Consider the following 13,415-nt stretch of genomic DNA (forward strand, 5'->3'; position numbering starts at 1 on the left):
CTTTTACAAATTTAAAAATGTAAATTAACTCAAGAGAAAATATTAACGCTTTAATCATCAGGTTTTTATTTCATCCTGAAAAGGACAATTTGTTGTTTAATTTAGTATCGGATAAGATGCCGATTATATCTTTGCGTTATCACTGACATTGCGAACAAAGTATTCGTTGTGATAAAGTAAACAGAGAAATGCTGATATAACACTCAAAACTAGACGGCTCACGTGTTGTCAAAATGAGTCAACTTTTCATTAAATGCATTTACTAGTGCCCACTATCGCACAGAGAACGCATTTCACTGAAATGCCTCACTGCATCGGCCGGGTCTATGTTTCTGTCGACTGTGCTTGGGAAGCAATCATGTTAACGATCAATCAGATCAATCGACTTTTGCGCTTCAACAATGATTGACCATTTTCAATAATACAGTAAGTTGCTTGAGACGATTGGAGCTTGTTTTTAAATTTTGTTTATGCGAAAACTGATTTTTATGCAGATAATGAAAGTTTCGGCTGTCGTTCTGAGACACGGAGATAAAGTAAAATTAATAACTTTTCCAAATTTCAAAATGTGGATTAACTCATTAGAAAATATTAACTCTTCAATCAAATTTTTATTTCATCCTGAAAAGGACAATTTTTTGTTCATTTTAGTATCGGATAAGATGCCGATCACATCTTTGCGTTATCACTGACAGTGCGAATAAAGTATTCCTTGTGATAAAATAAACAATGAAATGCTGATATAACACTCAAAACTAGACGGCTCACGTGTTGTCAAAATGAGTCAACTTTTCATTGAATGCATTTACTAGTGCCCTTTATCGCACAGAGACTGCATTTCACTAAAGTGCCTCACTGCATCAGCCGCTATCGATGCTGAGATCCGCTGCAACTAGTTCGCTATCCATAGCCATGCCACAGTTGTGGCCGCTATACGCTGCCATTGGTATCCACTGTCCCTGCATCAGCTGGCCCATCTGCTATCGTTGCTGGAATCCGCTGCAACTAGAGCGCTATCCATTGCTACGTCACAGCTGTGGCCGCTTTCCGCCATCGCTGGTATCCACTGCACTGCTAGTGCTGCTGCTATGGGAGGACGACTGCTGTTGTCGCTGTCTAGAACTATTATGAGTGGCTTCGGCTGAAACAGACTCTTATATAGGCCAAATAGCATGCTATAAATTGCAAGGTATATGATTCGACCGATATAACGACCAATCAGAGGTCGAATTTTTCGTTTTGACAAGGCTTGACTATTTTCAATAGTACAATAGTGTGAATAATAAAATTACAATTATCTTCTTTTAGGAAGAATCTTAGAAGATTTTCCAATCTATTTCTGCCAGAACGAAGGAAACCCATCGAATACTAACCGATTTGTTAGCATTTGAAATTGGACATATTTTTAACTTTTTTCGGTTTTAGATTTTCATTTCACATCCCTATGTAGCCGAACTTCCTGAGAGAAGTATTCTACTTCAAAACCATAGGTATCTGATTCTTAGAGTCTCCCTTGGCTCCCATTCACCACCCGGAAGACCCCGCCCTTGGGCTGTCAAAGCTGATACAACATTGCGGCTCCATTCTTAAGGGTTGTGTAATGCTATAAGTACCCAAGATTGAAGCTCAACCTCCAAGTCCAGGGCTGTTGATTTTTACTCAGTATTTAAAATAAAACGTTTACTTCGAAAACCAATGTATTTCTTCTAGCGTGCCAAGGAAAGTCAACCTAGCCATCCTTTCCGCATTTAGCCTGAAGCGGTTTTGACATGTTCTTCCGGTACGTGAAAATAACCTTTCAGAAGGAACTGAAGTGACCATCCTCGACAGATAGTCCGAAGCGATAAAATATAAATTTGGATATTCTGTTTTTATAGTGTCCCATGCTTCTAGCGGGTCGGAATTTCTTGGGATAACCTGTTGGTGCAGAAAGTTTCTGAGTTCACTAGATATGTTACCCGGTTTATCGTGCTCCATTGAAGCTGTGCGTTCTTCTACCTAATTTAAAGAAACATATGATAAAATGCTTAAATTCGTCCAATGATTTGATTTTTTACCAGGCGATCATGTATCTTCCACAAATTTTCGTCATCGTTATTGAGCTGACTTGATACATTATCGACGATTTTTGTGCTTGCACATCGTCGTCCTCGTTCTTCCCTTTCAAAATATTTTAGTTTTTCCGAGACCATCGTTACAGCATTCGCATGCGATATTGGTTGCAAGTGAAGCGCTTTAAAGCGAGGATCTAAAAGCGTCACGATTGCAAGTCCGTCGACGAGTTCAATATGCTGGAATCGGCTGTCGAACTGGTCTAACAGCGCAGATTTCAACTGTTTGACACACTCAGTTTTTGAATTGAATGACTCCAGTACCTGGAATTATTGCATTTTAAAACAAAAAAAAAAAACGAATGTTGCTGAGTATATTCACCGTTTTCATCATGCTTAATAAAGGGATAACTTTTCCCGCCAATGACTTTTTTTCAGATTCCAGTTCAGTAATCACGTGCATGATAGGTTGAAAAATATTGCGACCTTCTATAGCAGCAGACAGATCTGATCCTGATAGCATGGGGACATTATCGTACCTCAGAAGAACAACGCCAACCTCCTCAGCCAACTGAATAAAACTGTCCAGCGTTTGAAAACTACTGGTCCATCTTGTAGGTTCATCCTTCTTCAGTTTCTTAAGTTCTCCCACCGTTTTTCCCGTCTTAGTCTGTAAAGCTCGCAAGTCATCTGCTGCTTTTGTTGAACGCTTGAAAAAGGTCACAATTGCACGAACTTTTGTCAGCAACTCTTCGAACCGTTTGGATCTTTCAGTGGCTACTGTCACCATTCTAGAGAGAGAATGGTCAATACAAACCATATGACGGGACTTTCCTACTAGTTCATGAGCAGCGGCGACTACGTTTGCCCCACCGTCGGTTACAAGAACGCTTATCTAAAATGAATCAAACCGTGAAGTTATATTGAACCGGCAAACATTGAAATCAAAAATACCTTGTTTATAACGATATTCCATTCAGAGCACGTACGGTTTAGCTCTTCTACTAGATGGTTTTTCGTATGAGATCCCTTTAAAGGTCGTGCCACTAGGGCGAACGATTTCATAGTCTTCTGATCATTGTCCAAGTAATGTATAGTCATTCCCATAAAGCTTTTGTTGTTAGCAGTGTCCGTCCACACATCCGTTGTCATGCTGTATTTGTCACAATTTCCAATAACCAGCTTGACCATTTGGCTCAAAGAATTGTACTTATCATCGAGCATTTTGGTGACTGTTTAACGACTGGGTACTTTGTATAACGGTGCTGCTGTTTTCGTTAAACGCAAGAATCCTTTTTTCTCAACTGTTCGAAGGGGGGGATTATCTAATGCTATTATGTAGATCAACGCTTCATCCAACTGAATAGTCTTGAATCCTTTAGCTAGAAACAAAAGTAAAACGATATAATTGATATTTCTAAAAATTTAATTTGAGCTTACCTCCAAAAGCTGAAACATTCGCGAATGAGTCGCGAATCGAAATCGCCGAAGAACTCTGTTTCGACGTTGATGGTTGTCCCTTGCTACATGAAGCTTCATCCGTTGCGGGTGATGCATCCGTTGTCTAAATAGATATTTAGGTTAATACTTATTTCATTTTTATCCCTTATCTTGCTCACCTCATCAGCGTTTGATCCTTGTGTATCCTTCTCAGAGCTATCAGAAACAGTGATGACTTCTAAACCTGGTTGTTTTTTCAGAATATTGGCTTGCTTTCGATGGTGCCGCTTCAAATGTCTCCAAAGATTCGCTGTATTGCCACTGGTTTTTATTTTTGCCCTACACTCTTTACACTCTGCTGAACCGGAAAGCGGAATTTTGATGAAATAACGCCAGATACCACTTCTTGGAGCCATTTTCAAGATGTTTGCGAAAAATTATATAAACATACGACACCAAATTTGTACATTTATGCTGGCTGTGGCAGCTTCAGAGATGCCAGATGTTTCTGGAAAACTTTTGCAACTGCTCGAAAAACCGGAAAAATGTGCATGAAATCTGAAAAAAATCTATCCGTAATTGGAAAAAAATTCGCTCGCGCAGGCCAAAGCCTGCACACATTTTGAAAAAATCGGCTCAATTACAAGGAGACTCTAACAAAAATCTGTAGAAACAATGAAAAATCTGCAAATCAATAAAAATCTGCAATCAAAGCTCTGAAAATCTGCGTTTAGCAGACGAATCTGCACATCTGGTATCCAGTTTGTAAATTTGTAAAAATTAAAGAATATCGATACAAATATCGCGGGTTTCAGTATCGATATTGTCAGGTATCGCACTCTTGAGTATCGATCCAAAATATCGAGGTTTCGTCCTAAAAGTATCGATATTTCCGATACCGATACAATATCGCCATTGCTAGTGCCAATCTCTAGGTACACCTATGAGGGAAAAGTGTCCAGAAAATTTCAAGCTTTATACAAAATGTTCAATTGCCGAAAAACCATCTTGTGCTAAATTTAAGCTCAGACCCAAGACAGACCCAAGACAAACAGACAGACAGACAGACAGACAGAGAGACAGACAGACAGACCGACAGACAGACAGACAGACAGACAGACAGACAGACAGACAGACAGACAGACAGACAGACAGACAGACAGACGGACAAACAGACAGACAGACAGACAGACAGACAGACAGACAGACAGACAGACAGACAGACAGACAGACAGACAGACAGACAGACAGACAGACAGACAGACAGACGGACAGACAGACAGACAGACAGACAGACAGACAGACAGACGGACAGACAGACAGACAGACAGACAGACAGACAGACAGACAGACAGACAGACAGACAGACAGACAGACAGACAGACAGACAGACAGACAGACAGACAGACAGACAGACAGACAGACAGACAGACAGACAGACAGACAGACAGACAGACAGACAGACAGACAGACAGACAGACAGACAGACAGACAGACAGACAGACAGACGAACAGACAGACAGACAGACAGACAGACAGACAGACAGACAGACAGACAGACAGACAGACAGACAGACAGACAGACAGACAGACGGACAGACAGACAGACAGACAGACAGACAGACAGACAGACGGACAGACAGACAGACAGACAGACAGACAGACAGACAGACAGACAGACAGACAGACAGACAGACAGACAGACAGACAGACAGACAGACAGACAGACAGACAGACAGACAGACAGACAGACAGACAGACAGACAGACAGACAGACAGACAGACAGACAGACAGACAGACAGACAGACAGACAGACAGACAGACAGACAGACAGACGGACAGACAGACAGACAGACAGACAGACAGACAGACAGACAGACAGACAGACAGACAGACAGACAGACAGACAGACAGACAGACAGACAGACAGACAGACAGACAGACAGACAGACAGACAGACAGACAGACAGACAGACAGACAGACAGACAGACAGACAGACAGACAGACAGACAGACAGACAGACAGACAGACAGACAGACAGACAGACAGACAGACAGACAGACAGACAGACAGACAGACAGACAGACAGACAGACAGACAGACAGACAGACAGACAGACAGACAGACAGACAGACAGACAGACAGACAGACAGACAGACAGACAGACAGACAGACAGACAGACAGACAGACAGACAGACAGACAGACAGACAGACAGACAGACAGACAGACAGACAGACAGACAGACAGATGGATACAAGATTTTTTTTTCTGTGTGGACTCATCACTGCGACCCGAGATTGGATCTATTGTGATATTGCCCAGGTGTTTTCTGTACTCCGCACTTCATATTATTGGCAACATCACTATGGGAGTAAGGGATACGCTTATCATTCATATCCGTGCTTGTGTGTAAGTTGTACCTTTCCGTTTCAAGCTTACTGCTCTACTATACCGAGTCTCTGTCCATCCTAACAATATCGCCTAATTACAATTCCCTGGCGAGAACATTCATATGTTACTCATACCAATTTTATTATTATAGTCACTTATTTTTGATAGAAGGAGAGTCAACGGAGGTAGAATTCAGATTGAAGAAAGGGTACGTGGTGGGGAGCCTGAGAATGAACCCATGCTAAAGTCCTTTGACAACCAAATGGCCTGATTCTACTAAGATTCGAACCCACGACCACCCGCTTAACAAAGCAGACTCTGTAACCTCGCGGCTACGGAGCTCCCTAGAATAGATAGAAGATAATTAAAGGTACATTTTAAGTTCACGTGGGCTTAGAATTACGACTATTTTAATAGACTTTATCCGGATGGTGATAAAAAAAATAACTAAGACAGATTATTGAGTTTGATAAATGTCCTATAGAAGGTAATCATGTTAGCTTCCTCGCAAAAAAAAAATTACTTTCTTACGTACGGCCATCCGGCAGTTAACCGGATTATTCGCCATGGCGGACAAAACATGCGTGTAGGCAAGTTTTTTTGATGAACAACGCTTTTCCGGCAGACACTTCGTACTATAAATTTCCCCGTTCACGGCCAGTCCGGAGCGAAAGAAGAGCAACTTTGACACCCCTTTTTCGTTGATTGTCAGCCACAGTAGCACCTTCTTGGGGAACTTGGTGTTCAAAACAAACTTCACCTCGGTGCTCACTCTTCGTGGGGGAGGTAAAATACAATGCGCCCTGCCAGTCGTTGCTATCCAGGGTGAGACGGGACTCGTCGTTCATCACCACCGGCACGTCGCACAGTGGGGCGACTCCATACAAAGGCTGGCCAAGCAAAAAAAGTGTCGATAAATGCGACAAAAACTTGGTATTTACATAATTTTGGGACGCTGAACACGAATTTGGCATCCATTTTTTGTTTGGGGCCGTCTACAAAGTACGAAAGCCAATTTTAATATTTATTTCCTTTTTTTAGAATTACATTATCTTTGACCACAAGTAGTGCCACCGGGCGTCCTTCCCATTGAAAAAAAAAACGTAATTTATGGACGACCCCTCGAACTAAACAAATTTTGCCTAAATATATATATATATTTTTTTAATAAACTGAAACAACATAAGTAATACAAACTAATTACAAATTGAAAAAATCATAAACAGCATCATCATCTTTCGCTGTGATCGCTTAAATCTCGTGTTGAATTGTTTCCAGAAAATTTGAAGTTCATTAAACTTATCAGCAGGAAAAATGTCTTTCGCTGCAATTTTCATTTCTTCTAGTAATTTTCGATGTTTCATTGTTTCATATATATCATATATAATATATGTTATCTTCCTAATCCGGTTTCTATGGTTGAAAGAGGACATTTAAATACATGTATAACACCATGAATTGACAACTTACTAGACATTGAATTAGGTGGTGCCGCTGAAGTGGAAGGCTTCATAATAAAATTCAACGAATTTATGAATTTGAGAACTAAGACACTGGAATGGCACAACGTTCTAAATGAATACGAAAAGATGCGGAGGGCGACGACTGTTCTTTGTTTTTTTCTCATAAAGCAAAATGTGTGTTTTACTTTTGTATGCAAACGAGTGCGAAGCAAAAGCAATCTTCAAACGGGCTATTGTTGGGCGGAGTTTGATGGTATGAATTTGCTACTAATATTTGACACTCCAATCAGTTTAACGAATTTCATGATCATGAATTGAAAAGGGCTTGTTCGCGCCGAAACTCCCGCCTCAGCTGGGCATCAGTGTCATCCGTGAGTGACCAGCTGAGGCCCAAGCGACGCTGGTTTGCGCGCGATTATTTTTAAGCTTTGTTCTGGCTCGACAAAGCTGCCGCTCGAGAGGCAGCCTATAAAAGCGCTCTCCACAGCAGCGTTAGTGTTCATTTTCTGTTAGTCGTTAGTGGTTTGTCGATAATCGTACGGTGGCAGCGCCGTCACGCTGCCCCGTTGTAAAAATTGTACCGTCTTCTCCCTGGGCCTTAATTGCCCATCGTGGTGCCAAAGGGCGAAAATTAACACAACGTAGGGCCGTGCGCGATCAGGGCTGAATGTTTTTAGTATTGTTTTAGACTTGCAGAAAGTGATAAAGTTTGAGATAATTAAAATTTCAGATTTGTTTACTGTTTTCTTGTTTAACACTTATTTTATAACGTTTCATTAATAAATTTTGTGATTTTTGCCCAAATTTATATTTTATCCTTACGGATTGAGTACGATATCATAAATTTTCATTAATGGGGTATCCTGGTTATGATTAAAATTAATCCTGGATGAAATTTCAACTTCAAAAATAAAAACTAAAGTGACAATTTGCGCAGTTTTGCGCAGCAGCGGACAGTATGCATTTGAAAGCTTACGTTTTTACCTAATTTTTGAATGTAGTCACAACCGTGGCAAACTGCGGCAACTAAACTTTTGAGCTACTTTTCTACAAAAAATCACGTTTTTTAAATTTTTTTTTTAGTGTCAGGCCTACTATGACCAAATTTTACAATATCTAATGAAAAGGGTTTGTTTTGCACAATATTTACAACAACTTTTCCTTTGACTTCAAAAAAATCCAAGCTATCGTTGAAGCTACAGAGCGTTTCAAAGTAATATACTTTTTTCAAGAAAAAGACAAAAACCGTCAGTTCGTCAAGCTTTGAAAAGTCATAAAAAATTAAGATTTTATGATATTGCGCCCAAATTTTGGATTTAGACACTTGAATATTATAGCAATTAAGGAAAAATATTATGAAACAGCTAACGAAAAAAAGATTTTTTTGGCTGATGGCCAGCGATTCCCCACTGTGCGTCGTGGGAAATCGACTTGACCATCTTAATCAGGCGCTTATTTAAAATCGTCAATTTTTGTTATTTTTTTTAACGCAAACGTTTTTACTTTCCAGCATGTACTATTTTCACGCAATTTTCAAGCCAATCAATTTATTGGTTCACAGTTCAGTTGTACAGATATTTACTTAGTCTAGATTTTGAATTCATCGTCTGTAAGTACTTTTACTAATGTTAAAATCAGCTTGTAATTTCGCAGCTGCCTTCGAGGAACGCTGTAGTCGATATTCCCATTGAATGATCTAAATATAAAAAAACCGCTGAAGTAGTTTTCTTCTTACTCGTATGTCGGTTGATAAATAGGGCAGGACACCGAGAGCGTATTTTATAAAGTTTTTTTTTGTATAGCTTCGATTCTGTTTACCTGCGCAGCGTGATATGGCGCCCATTCAACAACAGCATTTTCCAAATGTTGCGGACTAGAGCGCAGTATAGTTATTTGTATCTTGAAATGCACTAGTATTTTTTTTTTAAAACTTGAGCTGGCGAACGCTTTGGCAGTGATCATGGAAATTTGCCAGATTTTTTATTTCATTCACCCGGGGAAAGCTTCTGGGACCTATAGTATAATCAAAATGCAAATGATTGCGTAAACGACTGAAGGTAATGGCGCAGCATTTCGTGGCATTAACCTGCATGCTTTTCAATGTTCCTCAGCGTATAAGTGCATCAATATCCTCTCGTAGAGCACAACAGTCAAGGCTGGATTTTATTACGCGGAATATTTTTAGGTTCTCCGCAAACATGAGTTTTAAGGAATGTAGACGGGCACACAGATCGTTTACGAATAAAATAAAAATAAATGCCCCAAATGGGTGCCTTGAAGTACACCTGAAAGTGGTTCGAAGCTGGAAGACTTAGTACCACTGATTAAGACGAAGGCTGAGCGCTCGGTTATGTAGGACAGTATCCACTTGGTCACTTAGTTTGGGAAACTCATACACCGCATCTTATCAACTGCGAGTGCATATGGTACTTTATTGAATACTTTACTGAAATCCACATAAATTGCATCAACTTGTCGTCGTTTTTCATTACCATTCATCAGCCATTCAATAAATACCCTCAAATTCGTGACTGTAGAACACTTTCTCGCGAAACCATGTTAATGTTCAGATATGATTGGATGATTTTAGAGCAATTTTGGAAGGCAGCTGGGCATCGAGATACCACGGATATTTTCGACATTATGAAAGTTTCCGGTTTTATGTATTGGAGTTCTATACGTACCTTTCTACTGTTTTAAAAACACTCCGCCATTTAGCGAACGATTGAACAAAATCGATACGGATAAGGCAAGGCTAGTAGCAAACTGCTTAACAAAAGCTGGCGGTAGATTATCGGGACCATTAGAACCATCTATTAACCATAGCACGTCATTAACAGAAACATTATGTTGCGTTAAATTCACGTTATAGTGAGCTATGCTATTCAACCATTCGCAACATTCGGCCGGTGAATAGGTGGGTAGGGTGTTCGAAAATATGTTTTTGAAGAATTTGGCGAAAAGTTTGACAACTGTATCAGTGGAGTCCGCGCCTGTAATATCGCGGTATTTTTGTTAAATACGAAAGCTAACCTCAAAAAACAAAAAAAAGTTTTTCGTCTGTCAGCTTCCCAGGTCTTTTGCTCAGAGTAACATTTTTTTGAACCAAATGCTTTGACTGAAAATATGTTCCACCGAGGAAAAGGTCTAGGAACCTTTGATCTAGAGGATGAGAACTATCTGTAAAGATATTATTGAAAATTTATTCTCAATATTGTTCCGCTTTTCTGCTTATTTATTGTTAAGTAACCAATATACCGATCTTTTGAACTCAAATAGCAAATTGTAGCTAAGAGTTAAAAAAAAATGTAAGTGAGGTGAACTACCATGCGTCTTCATCATTTCCATACACGTGTGGTATTTATGTGTAGAATAATGATTTCTGTGAAATAAAAATTCTGACTGATCACTGATCAAAATAAGGAAAACTCAATACTACTTTACACTGCCTTAAACCACCGAAAAAGAAAAACACTTTATTCTGTAAAAAATTAATTGTATTTATTTGCCCCAATTCCTTTAGTAGCCGCTTTCCCGTCACGTGATGCAGGCCAATGCTATCGACTCATTAGCCACTGACAGTTTCCTGCCGATTTCAATTGTTTTCCCAAAAACCATCAATTACACAATTCCTCCGTTTTTTCTTCTTTACGCTGGGGGAGAGGGCTGCAGCGAAGGAGCATCACCATAGATTGTTGCGGGTAAGTTTGAGGCTTCAAACGCAGTGTGATACTCAATAATAACAGGTTCTATCCGTTCGTTAATTCTCGTTGATTAATCGAATCGGACACATGGAGTTGCTCTACTGCAGCCGAACTTGGTCACTCACACAGGGTGTCGGCTTCATGCCGGATGGGGTGGCACCACCCATCGCTTGTCGCTTGCGGCCCTTAAACTGGAGACGAAAAACAGCTCAGTGGTGTCGTCGTGTGCTATAAAATAGGAACGCATCGTTGGCCGCCAACTTCAGTCGGCTGTGAGAGGCCGCCGCGGACGGATTTGCTCGGAACTGTTGGCGTCCTTTTTCTATAAGGAATACAATTCTTCAATCTCGGCAGACGGTTGTAATTTTTTTTCGGATCGCTCGGTTGCTTGCGGCTGGTGGATTGACGGGTGTTTGAAGCGGGAAACAGGACGTAAACCCCACAGGTGGTAGTACTTTTGTGGTCTGCTTCTGAAAGCGGGCGTGTGTGTTTGCCGTTCATTCAGGATCTGGTCTCACATCACAGCGAGGAATTATCTGATGAAAGTGCCGGGAGTAGATGTGGTCGATTCGCTCGTCATGGTTCGTGTTTGTTGGGGGGAGAAGGGGAATAAATCAGCCGGGATACGACGCCAGATTAGCACGAAAGTTCTTTGTTGCAAGTGATTTATACCGCAGTTTCCGGAGTTTGGAAGTTTTGAAAGGTGTGATTAACTCGTGTCTTCTGCGAAACTTCTGCGAAAATGTGTTCCTAAAGTAATTAATTCGCTATGGATTCTTGATCAGATTTGCTGAGTAATGTAATTTTAACTTGATGTAAATTTGATGGACCGATTAATTTTTACGAAATTATGGATACGTAGCGAAGGATATCTGTGCATACATATAGCTAGACTGTTAATGGAAAACTGATGAGTTTCAGGATATCAGTGAAGGTGTTAAATAATAAATAATCTTTGTGATTGAATTGAATACTGTTAAATTGTAAAAATGCTGCAAGAAGCTCAACATAAATTCTTTCCTCATGCTGTATTCGATACCCAGGCTTTCTTTTGATAAATCGAGTCACATCATACGATTGATGGGATCATTTTTTGTGCAATTTGTTCTGCAAAGCTATTTTGAAAAATAGAAGTAAAGAATGAGTTGTAATAGTAGTGCATTTGAATCTATGCTATTTGAAGTTATGTCGTTCGATGGTATGATAAATCTATATTATGGTTGGATAATGTTTGGGCTTGAATATTGCAAACTGTTTGTTCTTTTGATGATAAATTCATAATGTTCTGCAAAAGTTAGTTAGTTTTGAATCCCGAAATTCCACTGTGTCGCTAGAACTTCTGATTTCAATGAAGATTTTCATCTGTGTAAATTTTCTTCTAAAGCATGAAGAAAACTCACACTCATGTGACTAAAATGGAGAGTGTGACTGAAGCCAATTATTCTTTGCGGCTGGAAAAAGAATAATTGCCATGATAGTTGAGGATGTTAGCCTTCTCCTCAGGTTTGAAAATAAGCACTAATTACTATCCAATCTTCGGACATTGATTTTATATTTCAAATCGAAAAGGTGTTTCAAAGAAACTGTAAATTGTTCAGAAAGATTCTTTTAAAACACGGGATTCCCTCAGGACCAGCGCCGTTTGATGCGTTCAAGCTTCTAGAACTTCCAGTTGTGAAAGGTGATCGACAGATATGCGATATGTTATAGATTTGTAAAGATTTCGGAAAGGAATGTAAAATTCATTCTAAAATGCGATATATACTTATATATCCCTGAAAGAAATTCGCATCAACAAAATGCATTCGTGATTACGTAGTCTTATAATATATTATAATTATATTAATCAACCAATGTGGAATACTCTCTTTTTCCATTAGGATGTTAATCCAAAGGTTTATTTGAGAGTAATTTGATGTAGGCCAAAACGTGAAATTGTGTCAAAAAGATATTGTAATGCATAGTCGTCTCCTACGACTGGGAGTAATAAAGATTCGTTCCCCTTGTCAGGAACATTTGTCGTCCAATATAAACATGTTGCTTATGTTGATGAAAATAAATCCTATACTAGTGGGATGTGAAAAAGCTACAGCATTGATGCAAAAAGTTATCGAAGGGCGCTCATGTTTCTTTCTGCACATGATGTGAAATACTTACATTGTTAGAAAAAAGCTGGTTAAGGAAATAAGGGGAAATTCCCGTATCAGGTGCGAAAGAGCAGCAGACTGATATCGTTATACCAGCTAGCATGGGTTTCCCAGCTAGCAAGCATAAACATAACTGAAAATATATGGAAGTACTTCATAAATGGATCTACAGGCGTTGTGTCGTGGTTTTATTATACTATTCCTCTATCGTATAG

The 13,415-nt window shown here is 39.7% G+C and overlaps 1 protein-coding gene across 10 annotated transcripts in view; it reads left to right on the forward strand.

Moving 5' to 3' along the window:
* Window positions 1-11,291: 11,291 nt before the first annotated feature.
* LOC129718773 (soluble guanylate cyclase 89Db-like) overlaps window positions 11,292-13,415 on the forward strand; it is a 44,601-nt gene continuing 42,477 nt past the window's right edge. For 4 of the 10 annotated variants that reach the window (XM_055669831.1, XM_055669823.1, XM_055669833.1 and 1 more), the window contains exon 1: window positions 11,322-11,410. The gene's annotated coding sequence lies outside the window, so the exon portion shown is untranslated. Of the gene's footprint in view, window positions 11,414-11,450; window positions 11,848-13,415 lie in introns of those variants that run through there. The other 6 variants (XM_055669826.1, XM_055669828.1, XM_055669825.1 and 3 more) reach the window with 6 other exon arrangements.

This window comes from Wyeomyia smithii, chromosome 1 (genome assembly GCF_029784165.1).
Source record: "Wyeomyia smithii strain HCP4-BCI-WySm-NY-G18 chromosome 1, ASM2978416v1, whole genome shotgun sequence".
NCBI classification, from domain to species: Eukaryota; Metazoa; Arthropoda; class Insecta; order Diptera; family Culicidae; genus Wyeomyia; species Wyeomyia smithii.